This window comes from Natator depressus, chromosome 6 (genome assembly GCF_965152275.1).
Source record: "Natator depressus isolate rNatDep1 chromosome 6, rNatDep2.hap1, whole genome shotgun sequence".
NCBI classification, from domain to species: domain Eukaryota; kingdom Metazoa; phylum Chordata; order Testudines; family Cheloniidae; genus Natator; species Natator depressus.
This window is the reverse complement of record NC_134239.1, coordinates 61,065,083-61,079,576: the sequence shown is the minus strand read 5'-3', so window position 1 is coordinate 61,079,576 and position 14,494 is coordinate 61,065,083. Positions and strand designations below refer to the sequence as shown.

The window sequence follows — 14,494 nt, the reverse complement described above, 5'->3', positions numbered from 1 at the left end:
TGAGTGTTTAAAAATAAATCAAAAACATTATTTCACACAGCAAGAACTGGATGACAGAAAAATGCAACCACGAATTCCTGCGGTGTTTCAATATGGGGACAGCTCTCAATGTAGGTCACTTATCAAAATTTTCCATATACTATTATTTAATGTTTATATTACAGTTGAACCCAGAAGCCCCAGTCATGATTGTAGCTCTGTTGAGCTAGTTGCTGTACAGAGGAAGACAAGCCCTTACTCTGAAGAGCTTACAATTTATGATGAGTAGCATACCAAGGAGTAGGAGAGAGGGAGACAATCAAATGCACATTGTATATACATGCATGAATTTGCCTTCTTTTAAATATTAATTATAACAGAATTGGTTTGTACACACATTGGGCTGCATCACTGACAGCTAAATGCCAGGGCAAAACCAGAGCTATTTTAGATCTGGGGCACCACTATTAGGACAAAACTAATTCCATTAAATATTCTCTTAGACTAAACTTTCAAAAAAGAATAAAAGTGTCCACATTTCTGATGTTCCCAGAGCTGAACAAAAGCAACGATGATCAGAAAATTAGAAGCATCAGAATACAGTACCATACATTTTAATTTTTAAACAATGAAAGATTTAGATATGCATTTCTAGTGGGCTGATCAACTCACAAAAGACGCTGTCATCATCTGCAATGGATTCCAGTGCAGCACAGTGAAAGCTGATCACTGGACCACTACAGAAAGAATGCTTTATGAGTGGTTCAGAGGATAAGCATATTTTCAGCTTAAGCCATTAGAAACAAACGTGGTAAAAATACTTTTTCAGTACTAAGAATAAAGTATTCTATGAAGGTTTGGAAGTTAAAATGATCAGAGAATAGTTGTCAACTATTAAGATGGCTAATGGGCTGACAAAATCTATTTGGTGTAAGTAAGAATAATTAACCTGTGTCTTATTCAGTAAAAGGGGTTATTAGAAAATTCCCTTGGTTGCAACTGTTCTGTGTGTATGTAAAATTCATTTCAGTACACGTGTAAAACGAAGCCCATGAACATGACATTTACTGCATGATTAAAAGGCAAGCTGCAAGAATTTTTTCACTGGTACTGTAGAGTACATCAAAGCTGGCAGTCAAGGTTCAGGAATAACAGCAGTAACCTCTATGAGATGCAGAACTTTAATCAGGAGCTGGTTGGTTTAGGTGAGGTTATTTTCAATTAATGTTTTCTGGAAAGAAGCCTACAAATTATGTAGCTGCAAATAATTATTACTCATGACTTTTAGATAGGAACCTGTATCTTCTTTGGATATGAGTCTTATACTGTATAGAACTACGTTTTAACTTGTATCTGATAAAGTTATTGAACTGATAATTGAAAATAGAACAACACACTTATAACCTGCTACAGTAGGACGGTTCTGCCAGTACAGTTATACTGGTTTAGCTAAACTAGCAAAATTATCCTAGTATAGATGCAGTTATAACACTATAACTGGGCTTATACTCGTGTACCTTATGCCATTCGATGCCACTATAAATCGGTGTTTCACCCTCATCTGGAACACTGTATTCAGTACTGGTCACCCCATCTCTAAGAGGATTTCGCAGAAGTAAATGGGATTCAGAAATGAGCTCTTATATGAAGAGAGACTGAAAAGACTGATAAGTTTACTTTAGAGAAAAGATCAATAACAGTTCACTATTATAAAATATACAAAATATTGAATTTTGAATAACATTAAGCAAGTGGATCTCAAAATACAAGAACAAGGTGCCATTAAATAAAATTGAAAGGTGGCAAATGGAAAACTAATCGAAGGGCATACTTTTTCTCATAACACAAAATTAGACCGCGAAACTCACTGTCATTATAAAAGTAATATTTTTTTTAAAGTTTTAAAAAGGCTGTGAAACCTCATGCTTTAATCTCCATTGAGGTTAGGAGACTAACAAAAGAGTGTTGTCCTCAAAACAGTGCTGAAGTGCATTTTAAAAAGAGCGCAGCCTTATACAGGCATTCTGCAGAGCAGTGAATTGCACCTGGAAACACACTATAGTTTTCAGACTATGGCTTTCTGGTGTACCGACCGTTGAGTGCAATACCCCTCTCACATTCCATCACCACTAGTACTGAGCTCTCTCTATAACATTTCCAATCAGTCTTCTCTGAGAGGTCAGAAATGACTCTTCAGACAAAGATGCCGTCAGGGAACCCATTCTGGTCGTAGTGCAGAAGCAGCACTTCAGAGATAAGAGAGGAAGAGGAAGGGCTACAAGATGTGTCCACAATCATTCGTCTACTCACTTCCCAAGGAATTTGACCTCTCCCCTCCCAATTTCTTCCTGTTACAAACCATTTTAGCTTTATGTTCAATGTATATATTGTGGCTAGGCATCTCCCTCGCCTCAGGGGGCTCAGCATTTTCCTCTCTGGTGGTGGGGGCCTGGAGCAAATCAGTCCCACTCCAGAGAGTTTTTTAATTTCTCATTTGGGTTTTATTTTTTAATATTTAGAAGGTGGGCTTCTGGGTAGGCCCAAGGAGTATTCTTCAGCCAAACAAAAAGAAACAAATTCATAACACGGGTCTGGATTTCTGAAATGGGAGTGGTCTGCTGCTGGAGGGTTAATGCAAGCTCCTCAAACATCTTGATGAAGGTCTGCTTCCTCAATCTGAAGTTCTACACCCATTAGTTATAATTCCAGGTTTCCAAGATTATGTGGTCCCATTATACTGGTTCTCTGGGACCAGAAGCGGTGGTCCACTCATGGGCATACCAATGCAATCTCAGCACTCGACCCATCTGTTCCTTGGGACCACAGTGGATTTTCATTCCATCTCTGGATCAGCCACCTTCACCATCTCAAAGTTTTCTGGACCAATTCCATCCTGTATCCAGTAATGTACTGCATGAACATTTGTCCAGCAAGCGGTAGCAGACCCACATCATCATATACTTGTTGCATGTCTCCAGTGTTGTTTGGCAGAATGGAGAGATAAGTGGGAGCTGCAGTTGCAAAATACGTGAATGTGGTGGATAGTACCAGCAACACGCAGCGAGGTGATTGCCAGAGCATCTCCTATGACACACAGGACTCTGTGATACCACTTCTGAAATGGTAGTGCTAAATGTCACATACTGAAAAAGGGCTGTATGGATATGGATATGACCCTGTGTACAGCCTGTACTGATGCCCTGCTCAGCAATGTGGACACTTGTCACAGGTATGGGATACATGTGCTAGCAGTACACAGACAAGTACCCAGGGAAGTGTACAAGTGTAGACATAACATTAGACATGTTAATTTTAGTTACAGAAACACCTATTGAGTTGGTGGAAAGTGAAACAAGAAGCTGGATAGACTTTCTCAAGGTTTAATCTACTTATAACGACAAAGGGGAAATTGTTGGCAAGATGATAGGCTCAGTAAAATGAATTACATCACCTTCACAAGGAACGTCAGATGTACTTGCAACACCCTCCACATTCTTGTTAAGCTAGAATGCACATGAATTCCTAGTTCCTGGAAGCACAAGTTCCAAGATAGGAAATCCTGTGCAAATGGTATCCTTGAATAATTTTTTTTAAAACTTAGAATGCTGCATGGAACATTGTACAAATCCAGTTATCATTTCACATGTGTTAGTCTAAAATGTAACATATCATAATATAAATTATTTTCCTGATATAGAGTGATTAATGTACGTAAGAAAACCCAATTGTAAATTCTCACTCGAGCAGTGCTTTTTTGCAAGAGACAATGCACATAACCAACTGCAAAACTAAAATTAAATACATAAGGTCATTATTATTTCAGGAGTCCGTTTTCAAAATGTGTTATGTCATTTTAGGTTTTTCTAAGGTTAAGCAAGATACATAAGCCACCTAATTCAGAATCATAGCTCTTTGCCTGAAACATTCCCCTGTGAAATCATCAGAACCACTTGAAGAAAAATAAAATGGAGGAACGTGCAGTAGTGGTATCCCGTTGATAACATTCTACTTTAAATTTGTCTCTTCCATCATTGTGGGTGATGAAATAGAGACTAACTGTTGGTTTTTATTCAATTTTTAAAAAAATCATTTGGCAGATAGACTCAGCAAAACAAAATGGTGTAATGAAGGAGAAGATACTCCTCTGTGTGAGGAACACATAGGCATCAGAGCAGGTGACAGTTCTATTGCCCATCCCACTCATCACCAGATGCTTCAAGTGTGATTTATAGAATTGCCTGCAAGGGTACAGTAGTGTTTATATTTAAAAAAATGGTCACAATACATCAAAATTGTGACCTGTTGGCTGGGAACAAGAAAACCCACCCATGACCACAACTCCGTAGTTCTACACCAAACCTTTTTTCCTTTCCTTTCCACGATGGTACAAAGTTGGTGTGCAAAGGGGACGGATAAATATTTTTGTTCTGTGTGAAACTGGTGGCAGGATTTAGGGCCATATGCACCATATGGTTAGTTATCTGTGACCCTCCCCCAAACTGGTATGGAAAAAGTCTCAACATCCATCTACTCCACCTGCATACATTGTGTAGGCAGATGTAGGATTAATTTCCTAATGTTTAATTGTTCTGCAATTATGAATTTCAAGGCCAAGTTCTTACACTATTATAGTAGAGACTAAATTTAGCCCTTTGAATATACCACAAACTCTGTGCAGAAATTTTACAGCTGAGTCAAATACTCTAAGATTTTTTTATATTACATACTATCCTCTTGAGGGAATTCTGTGCCCAAAATTAAAAATTCTGCACACAATATTTTAAAATTCTGCAAAATTCTGCATATTTTATTCATCAAAATAACAGAGTATAATCACACCATTTTCAATTATTTTGGTAATTTATTTCAAAATACGTGTCAGCAAATAATCGAAAATGGTGGGATTATATTGTTATTGTATTTGTGTTATTTTGACAAATAAAATATGCAGAACTTTGCAGAATTTTAAAATTTTAAATTTTTTGGTGAAGAATTCCCTCAAGAGTACCAGGGTTCTGTGTGGCATAATCTGGACACTAGCAGCTTAGTGGGAGGCCTGGAGGGTGGGGGAATCTGGATGCACAGGTGCTCAGTGTGGGGTTCTGGGTGCAGGGGGAATGGGACTCTGCAGGGGAGTCCAGGTGAAGGTGGTTAGGGCTCAGTGGGGAGGACTGGGGGGTCCGGGTGTAGCTAGTTGGAGCTCAGTAGGGTAGGGGTCTGGGTGTGGGAGGCTCCTGAGGCAGGGGGCGAGACTCAGTGGGGGGGAGGGGGTTCAGGGGGATTAGTGGAGTGGGTTCTGGGTGAGGGGGGTTCCTGATGTGAGAGGGGGGGCTTTGGGGGGGTGTTCCGGGTGCAGGGAGGGGAGTTGCTTCCCCTGACCGCATCACCAGGACCCTGCATCCAACCCCCGCTCGATTCCCCCCGTCACCGAGCCTCACCCCCCCCACTCCCCCCCTCCCACAGAGATTCCTGCAGCCAGGAGAAGTTTCTGGGGGTTGATCTGACCCAGCCCTGGTGGCTTTGTGCCGGGAAGGGGAGGGGGAGGAAGAACTCTATCTCAATCCTCCTCCCTTCTTCCAAGCTGGGACTAATGTCCCTGGGTGCCCCGGGGCACCCCCGGACCTCCCTCCCACAAGTGATTTACCTCTCCCCGGCTGCCTGAACAGAATGTCTGAGCTGCCGGGAAGGGTGAGTGAGCACCAGTGCAACTTCTCTTTGCTTCCCCAGTGAAACCATTTTCTGCAAGGAGCAACGGGAATCTGCGGGGAGGGGGCATTTTTCTGCTGCGCCGCAGTGGCACAGATTTTCCCCAGGAGTAACAGTCAAAACTTATGCTTGGCAGTATTTTTCTCAGGAGATCCTCAGTATCCAACTTGGAGTCTTAAAGATCCCTTCCACCCTCAAGAGATCATAATGCAGCAAATCATCCTTCTGCCTGAGGACTGAGTATTGGAGTTGTCAATATTATTCAATCTTCCAAAGATGGTGCTGTCAATCCCACCTCCTTTTGCCATTGAGAACAAGAGACTGGAAACTGGCTCTCTGGCACTGCTCACGAGAAAACCAATGGTATATAAAGTAATGTCCAATAGGCAATTTTTGTTACAAATCTGGAACTGACCTCTTGTTCATTTTCAATAACTTTAATGGAAATTCTAAGTAAAGTGTGATTTTATTTTAGTTGATTGAATAGGATTCAAATATCATATCCTGAGTTTCTCTCACTGACCCCACCAGCAATTATCACCTTCCCCAATGCAGGGATGCAGGATATATTAAAGTGAATTGGATTTTCATTCATTGCTTCTATCGGAGCAGCCAATTTCCAATGTAGCCCCCAGCTGACTTTCTGTATACAATACTTACACTATGCTGTGCTTAGAGACCATCAATAGGTTCTTCCGGTGCCATGTAGAGTTAAATCTGCTCAGAATGCCACTGGTCCTGAACTGTGTGGAGAGCAAGAGTCCCAAGATGGGTCCTACAGTAGAGAATTCACACCTCAGCCAAGCCAATGGGCAGCCAGAGTCTTTTCAAAAGATTGAGCCAAATTGTTTGCTGATATAAATTGCTGTAACTCCAACTGAATTCAATGGAGTTGTACCAGTTTACACCAGCAGGGAATTTGACTAATGAATTATTTGTATTTGAAAGAAAATAAAACAGACAAATTGCATTGTTAAAAATTTACAGTATCACAGTATGTTAAAGCAACCAAACTAATCTTTAAAGAAGCTTGCAAATCAATGGGTTAGCAACTAAGGGGATCCAGCTAAAACCAGGAAGAAAGAAAATGCCACAGAGAAGAAATCTTTATTTGCAATCTGTAATGCCTTGTGAGAGCATGATTCTGACACGTGTTTAGTATCTGAAATTGCCATTGGCATCAATGGAAGTAACAGTTGCTCAGCAACTGTCTGGAAAAGACCCCCTTTAATTATATTAAAAAGAAATATGAAAAAAATCAGATTTTTGAATCTGTGTAAGGAAAACCATGAAAAAAGCTGAAGCAATGATTTCCTGTCCTAATAGATGGCAACTATTAAGTAAAACTTAGATTGGCTAAATGACCATTTCAACAACAGTGTACTTTCATAAATATTTACTCAACACTGAATATATCACATCTTAATATGGAGAGGAACATCTGTAATATAAATCCTACAGGTTCATTACTTATTAGACTATTAGGAAAAGCAACATAACTTCACAGAATAGGCACTGGAAATAACCCATGATGTTTTGATACTTTGATTGCAATTTGGACATTAAAAAAAGCACGGTCAATATGTTTGGTTATGTATAAACAGTGGGATAGACTGACTCTGCCCAGAGGAGTTTATAATCCAATTCATAAATAGATGAAACAGTTCAGATTATAGCATAATACACCAGAAGGCAGTTCAGTGTCAAGTGGTGGGAATCCATTCTGAAAGATCAATGTTGAAGGGATTTTGATAAGTGACTCTTGCACAGTAGCCAATAGTGTTGGCAAAAAATTCAATGAAAAATATTGTATCCTGTCCTAAAAGTTGGATAGCATATGCTCCATTATTCTTGATGAAGGCAATGGGTAGTTTATCTATAATAAGCGAATCAGGCAGAAGTTGCCCGAAGACCCAGGAATGGAATATTTAAAAACGATGTCACACAGGCCAACCTTAATTCAGTAAGGCATTTAGCACATGCTTAATTCTAAGTGCATTAGTAGTCTCACTGAACTCAGTTGGACTACTCAGGTGCTTCAAGTGCATAGCTGGATCAGAGCCTAAATGGCTAAGTGGCTCTCCATTTCCATACCATACAGTCTTTTCACAAAGAGCCATGAACTGAAACTTTTAACCCTAAACATGAATATAGTGCTCTGAGCATGAGGACTTACTCCAAGCAGAGGGTCAAGATAAGAGAAAACATGATTTGGGTTCCACTGTTGGAACTATAGAACATTTGACTGCACTGACAGCAGATAGGAATAAGAATTGCCATACAAGATCAGACCACATCAATTCCAGCTTCCTGTCTCTGATAGTGGCTACATACATAAGAAGTACATACATACTTATTACTGGAGAAACACAAATTGGGCAATTATGGAGTAATCTTCCAATTTGGAAGTTTATTTCTAACATCTTCAGCTGGAGTTGTCTTATACAACGAGGCAGGAGAATTTATATCCCTTCCAAACTTGACATTTTTGCATATAAGCCTACCAAATATATTAATGGACATTCTCATTAGCAAAATAAGTATTCAATCCTTTTTTAATTGTTTAACCTCTTGGTTCCAATTATATTTTGTGGCAATGAGTTCCACAGACTAAACTGAGTGTTGTGTAAAAAAAGTTTTCCTTTTATCAGTTTAAAAATTGATGACATTCAGTTTCATTAACTTTCCCCTTGTTCCTGTATTCTTAGGAAAGTAAAGTAGGAGCTCCCAATTTACCTTCTTTGTACCACTCATTATTTTGTACAGCTTTATCATGTCACCTCTTATTTATCTGATCTCTAATTTAAAAAGTCAAAATCTTTTCATCTCTCTTCATATGAAAGTTTTACCAAGTTTCTAACCTTACCATCTGTCCCTAAGTCCTCTATATATCTACTATACTTTTTGAGATACAATACCGAACACAGTATTGCAGGTGAGGATTTACCATTTACATAAAGGCTTTTGAACATTTTCAGTATTATTTTTGATTCCATTCTTTACGGATGCCAACATTTTACTTTTTTGACTGTTGCTTCACATTGAGCAGAGGTCTTGTCCATAGTTACATTGTCTTCCTCCTGAGTTGTTACAGTTAATTTAGAAAAACAGTTATATGCATAGGTCAAATTTTTCCTTTCGGTGTACATTATTTTGTATTTAAAAATACTGTTTCATCGGCCATTTCATTGCTCATTTATCTAGCTTTGTTTTGTATTTGAAGTTCCTTACAGTCTGGGTTAACCTAAATAATTTTGTGTCATTTGAAATTTTGCTACCTCACTACTTATCTCCTTCTCTACAGCATGAATAAACAAATTTTAAAAAACAGTCCTAGTACAGAACCTTGTGGTGCCTATGTCAACTTTTTGCCATGATGAAAATTGCTAATTTATTCTTACCTTTGTTTTCTGTATCCTAGCCAGCTTCTAATCCATGACAGAACTTTGCCTCTTACCACATGACTGCTTGGTTTCCTCTTGTAAGGGACTTTGTTAAAAGCTTTGAGAATCCATGTATATTATGTCAACTGACTCTCCTTTTTTCACTATTTTGGTGATTTGTCCAAATAATTATAAGGGATTAGTGAGTCATAGTTTTCATTTTCAGAAGAAATTCTGGTCACTTTATATCATATTATGATTAGCTATGTGTTTTATAATGCTATCTTTAAATTATTGTTTCAACCAACTTACCTGGTACTTAAGTAAAATATGATTTTGCTACTCTGCAATGCCCTTATCTTCCTTAACTGCCTACTTTATTCACTGGTAGCCCAGAGGTCTTACTGATCCTCTCAAAGAATTTATTCTAGTATACTTAGAGAACTTTCTTGTTGTTTGTTTTTATTCTCTTTGGCTACTGGCTTTTCAAATTCCATTTTAGTCCTCTTCATTTAATTCTTATGTATAGTAAGCTGCAGTTTATGCTCTTTTCTACTGACTTCGTTTAAGGACGAAGGATATCAATTTGGCTCAAATAACCTCTTGAATATTGTCATTTAGCCATACTGTTTCACTTCCTGCCAGTTGACCACTGGTTGAGAGCGCTACTCAGTTCAGTTCTTCAGTTAGCTGAGCACTCACTAATTTGCATGGCAAAATTTCAACTCCTTTTCAAGTAACAATGAACATAGCTAGTTGAGTGCTAATTGAAAAGTCTGTTTGAGCACTCTATTCACTTTCTCAGTTGAAGGGTTAAAATCCATTGCTAATGTAATAACCTGGTATATGGATTTGTGTACAGGCCCAAAGTCCAGAGTTTAGAGGTCAGAGGCCTAGAAAATAGTGATTAGCTAAGAGAAAGCAAAATAACCAAAAATAACCTCGCTTTTGCTAAAATATGCCCGGTCAGCAAAACGCCGGATGTTTGAGGCAATAACTGTGTCTTATTCAAAGTTGCAAATACAACAAAGAAACCCTGTTTCTGTTGTAATAGTTTCTTCTGTAGGGAGATGTTCTTCCCACACATCCAACCTTGAGTTTATGGAAGGTTCAAGCATGTCAGTATAAGATATGGCCTCCACCCACCTCCCTTTTCCAGGGACCAATGCCTGCCTTAAAACACAAATAAGCAACTTGAAAAACAAATCTCTATTGCCATATACTTTCATAAGAAGAAAAGGAGGACTTGTGGCACCTTAGAGACTAACCAATTTATTTGAGCATGAGCTTTCGTGAGCTACAGCTCACTTCATCGGATGCATCCGATGAAGTGAGCTGTAGCTCACGAAAGCTCATGCTCAAATAAATTGGTTAGTCTCTAAGGTGCCACAAGTCCTCCTTTTCTTTTTGCGAATACAGACTAACACGACTGTTACTCTGAAACCTGTCATATACTTTCATGGTTTCTTTGCTTTTACCCCTAAATACATATCTGTTAAACAATCAAAGCAGCTACTTCATTCCTATGGACCCCAAATTAAATTCAACATATATATTTTATACTAATACATTTATTAAAGTACTAATTAAATGTTAAATGTTAATTTGTTAACTTGAGACCATGGGCGAAGACATTATGTAACCTTTGACCATTGACTACTGTGCTATCATGTCTTGCTGCTAGACCTATCTGGGGAAGTGGGGCCGCCTACCCCGTCACTTTCCCCCGCCCATAAAAAATCCATATATTCCATTGTAATCAATTAACTGACAGTGCCTAATAAGCAAGGTGACACTCCGTCAGCGCTGTACGTAATAAACTCCTGGGCTTGACCTCTACACAGTGTGAATTTATGTCCTTCATCAATATTTGTAAGTACAGCACGTTGGAGTACTTTTGCTGGAAGTTTTTTTAACAGTATGGTATGCTGCTTTGGATTTCCATAAGAAGAACATTAATATTGCATGAATCTGGGTTTTGATTTAGTTCTTTTTTTTGTTAGAATACAACCAAAATATATTCCATCTGATAAGGGTTTCTGTGAGCTGAATGAGCAGCTGTCACCTTCCATATGAATCTCATTATAGCTCTACTTAAGTAACAACCAAAAAAATCTATTATTCCCTGTTTGAAGCCTTAACTCAACAGAGTGAAGAGCTCTAAATTCAATCACATGAACACAGCACAGTGTTAAGAATGTTGTTAAGAATTAGCATATCACACAGTAAAAGTGATTGTGCTGAATTCTCTCAAGAAACTTTACTGTCTTGCTGACAACTCCACATGTATTGCAAAGACAACTGGTTCATGGTTTACTGACCTCAATGATATTCTGATATACCTCTTTAGAGACCAGACAACAAAAAATGACTAGTGGAAATTATGCATCATCTTTGTGAGCTATACAGCTTCATAAGTACCAAATAGCTTAGAAGAAACAAAAATAAGCTTTTGTTTTCTTTGCTTCATGCGAAAGAACGTGTCCCACATTGCTTTTAATGATTTTGAAACTATTATTATTATCATGGATGCACCTGATAGTGACTTCATAATTAGGACTGAGTTCTAAAATCAGTTTACAATAGGGTAGAAATTCCTGTTTTTCTCTAAAATTAAATGGCCAGTTGGGTGAAATCTTACACAGAGTTAGTTTCTATCTTCTGAATTTTCTATGTATTTTTGTTGGGTTTCTCTTCAGAAATGTTTTATTAGGAAGTCTTTGAAATTGGGTTCTGACTGAACTGTTAATGACAATCTATTTTTTATTGTTGACCAATATATTTATAAACAAACATTATCTACACAAAAATTGATGGATCCTGAATAAATCTGGTACAATGTGCAGCTTTTAAAAACGGATTTAGAATCATTTTAATTTGTTAGTCAACTTATAATGAAGTTTATGTGCTGTGTAGCTGATGGGGTCAGATATGGACATAACACTTGGGCCATATGCATATAAAATCATTTAAAGAAGGTACGTAAAGGGATGACGGTGGGAGGTCAAGTTGCTGGCACGAAAAGTGTTCACGCACAGCTGCTGTCAGAAAATCTTCTGTCAGCACCTGTACTTGTACTGTATGTGTGAGGTCACGTCGCATGAAGGATGCCATTTTGCTCTACAAAATGGAGTCCTCTGCGAAGTGTGACCTCGTACATTTGGTATGTGCAAGGTCACGCTATATGAAGAATGACATTTCATAGAGCAAAATGGTGTCCTCCCTGCATTGTGACCTTGCATGCACCATATATAAGAGATAATGATGAGTGGAGCACACTAGGGATTGCTGCAACCCCCATCTGCTGATGGAGTGACCCCACTTGGGGTCATGACCCGAAGTTTGGGAACTGCTGCTGTACTAGTAATGGTTCAAGTCTACAATTAATTGAAGGAACCTCCTGTATGCAGGAGGGATGTCTACTTGGAAATAAGTGTCCTTTAAATTGAAACCAGTGAGCCAGTCATCTTTGTTTAAGATGGGGATTATAGAGGACAGGGTGATCATTTTGAAGATCAGGTGGCAGATGAAGACATTTAGCTGTCTGAGATTTAATATGGGCCTCCAGCCTCCTTTGGTTCTTGGGGATGAGAAAATATCTTGAGTAGAATCATTTTCCCATGTGCTGAAGTTGTACTGGTTCTATGGCTCCCAGATGCAGCAGGGAGTCTAATTCTTGTCTGAGAAGCAACTTGTGACAACTGTCCCTGAAGATGGATGAGGAAGGGAATTTTGTGGGGAGAGGGGCACAGAGAGGAACTCTAATGTGTAACCTGTAATGATAATCCAAAAAAAAAAAAAAAAAAAAAAACCATCCACCTGATGTTACATGGTGCCATGCCAAGGAAAACTGAGCTAGGCAGCCCCAAACAGGGTGTAGGAGTTATGTACAGGTGGATGTGGCAGGGAGACTGATTCTTGGCTCTGGAAAGTCCCATTGTCAAAAGGATTTCTTCACAGGAAGATGGGGCTGGAAGGAGAATGAAGAGGTTCTGCTTACTATGCCACATTCTTTGAGATTTCCTAGGAGGCCCATAAGCCCTTTGAGGGTAAACTGGTTGAGGCCCTGGTCATTGTCTGTAAGATTGAGGCTTGAGAAATTTCCTCTATGGTGCCGAGATACAGCTATCCACAGAGCAAAAGAGTTGCTCTCAAGTCTTTGAAAGTACATAATGATTCATCAGTTTTCTCACTGAATAGGTTATTTCCCTCAAAAGGCAGATAACAGTGGATTGGAGCCACAAAGCCCATCTCAAAGCTATGGATGTTGCCATCAACTGGGAGGCTGTGTCTGCTGCATCCATTGAAAGCTGAAGGATTGAGCTGTCTAGCAATTGCATCAATAATTGCTGGAACTGGAGCCTATTCTCTTGAGGCACTGAATTCTGAGAATTTATTGTAATTAATAAAATCACATTGACATTAATGCTTGGTAGTTCACTACGTGGAACTGTGAACTTGCTTCTTCTCTGTTCTAAAATGGCCTCATTAGTAGACTGTGCTATCTTACTGGGATCAACACTCTGGAGAATATCCAGTGGATTATGAGGGATATCCTGTACTTCCTCCAAAAGTATCTGGAGCATGTCTGTGATTCTCCTCAGAAGTTCCTGGATTGCCGATAGCCATCAAATGATGATGGCAAGGTAGGTGTGACCATTTCATCTGCTAAAGACAATGATAATCCCACAGGGCCAAGTCTGTTAGGGTTGGTTATCTTTCCTGGAGTGAACTGAGGTTCTTCCCCAGGTGGGTAAGTGGGACTCAATATTTGGGATGTTTCATCTATGGATCTCAGACCCCAATAAATCTGGAGTGATCAAATCAGCAATGAGGTGGTTGTCACAGAGAAGGGTGCCATTAGTCCTGAGTCACACAGTCCTTCCTGTGAGAGTGGGAAGATGCTGATGAGATCTTGGACCTCCTGTAGAGGCTGACTTCCCACCTTGATAAGGCTGGTGAAGCTCTCCTGTTGTTTCATACTCATTGGAGGAAAATGAGGCAGTGCTGTCAGTACAATGGTCTCAGTATGCCTTGGATGATCGACAGTACCGGAGAGTGGTATAACGATGGCGTAGGAACTTCCCTGGTTAGGACCAGATCCAACAACATTGTTGATTCTGGGTCTACATAAATAGTAAGGTCCTCTGGGATGGTGTATCTAGCCCCTGTTGCAGGAGAGTGGACTGAGCTTCTGTCCACTGGCGGTCCTGACAGTGCTGGCTTTGAATTGACAGTGGTTTTGGTGCTGACAATTCCTTTCCTCTGTGCACTGGCCTCCACTGGTGTAGGCAGTGTCCAGTCTCTTCCTTCTTCATCATTACCAAGGATGGTCCCACCCCTTTGGCTGTCAAAGGTTTTGGGGGACTCTTAGATCTTGATTCAAAGTTAGGGAGAGTTTGGGCTTGCTTTGCAGTGTAATCCTT

General features: G+C 39.4%; 1 protein-coding gene across 4 annotated transcripts in view; it reads right to left on the bottom strand.

Moving 5' to 3' along the window:
- FUT8 (fucosyltransferase 8) overlaps positions 1 to 14,494 on the bottom strand; it is a 285,280-nt gene that overhangs the window by 16,034 nt on the left and 254,752 nt on the right. The gene's annotated exons all lie outside the window — the stretch shown is intronic.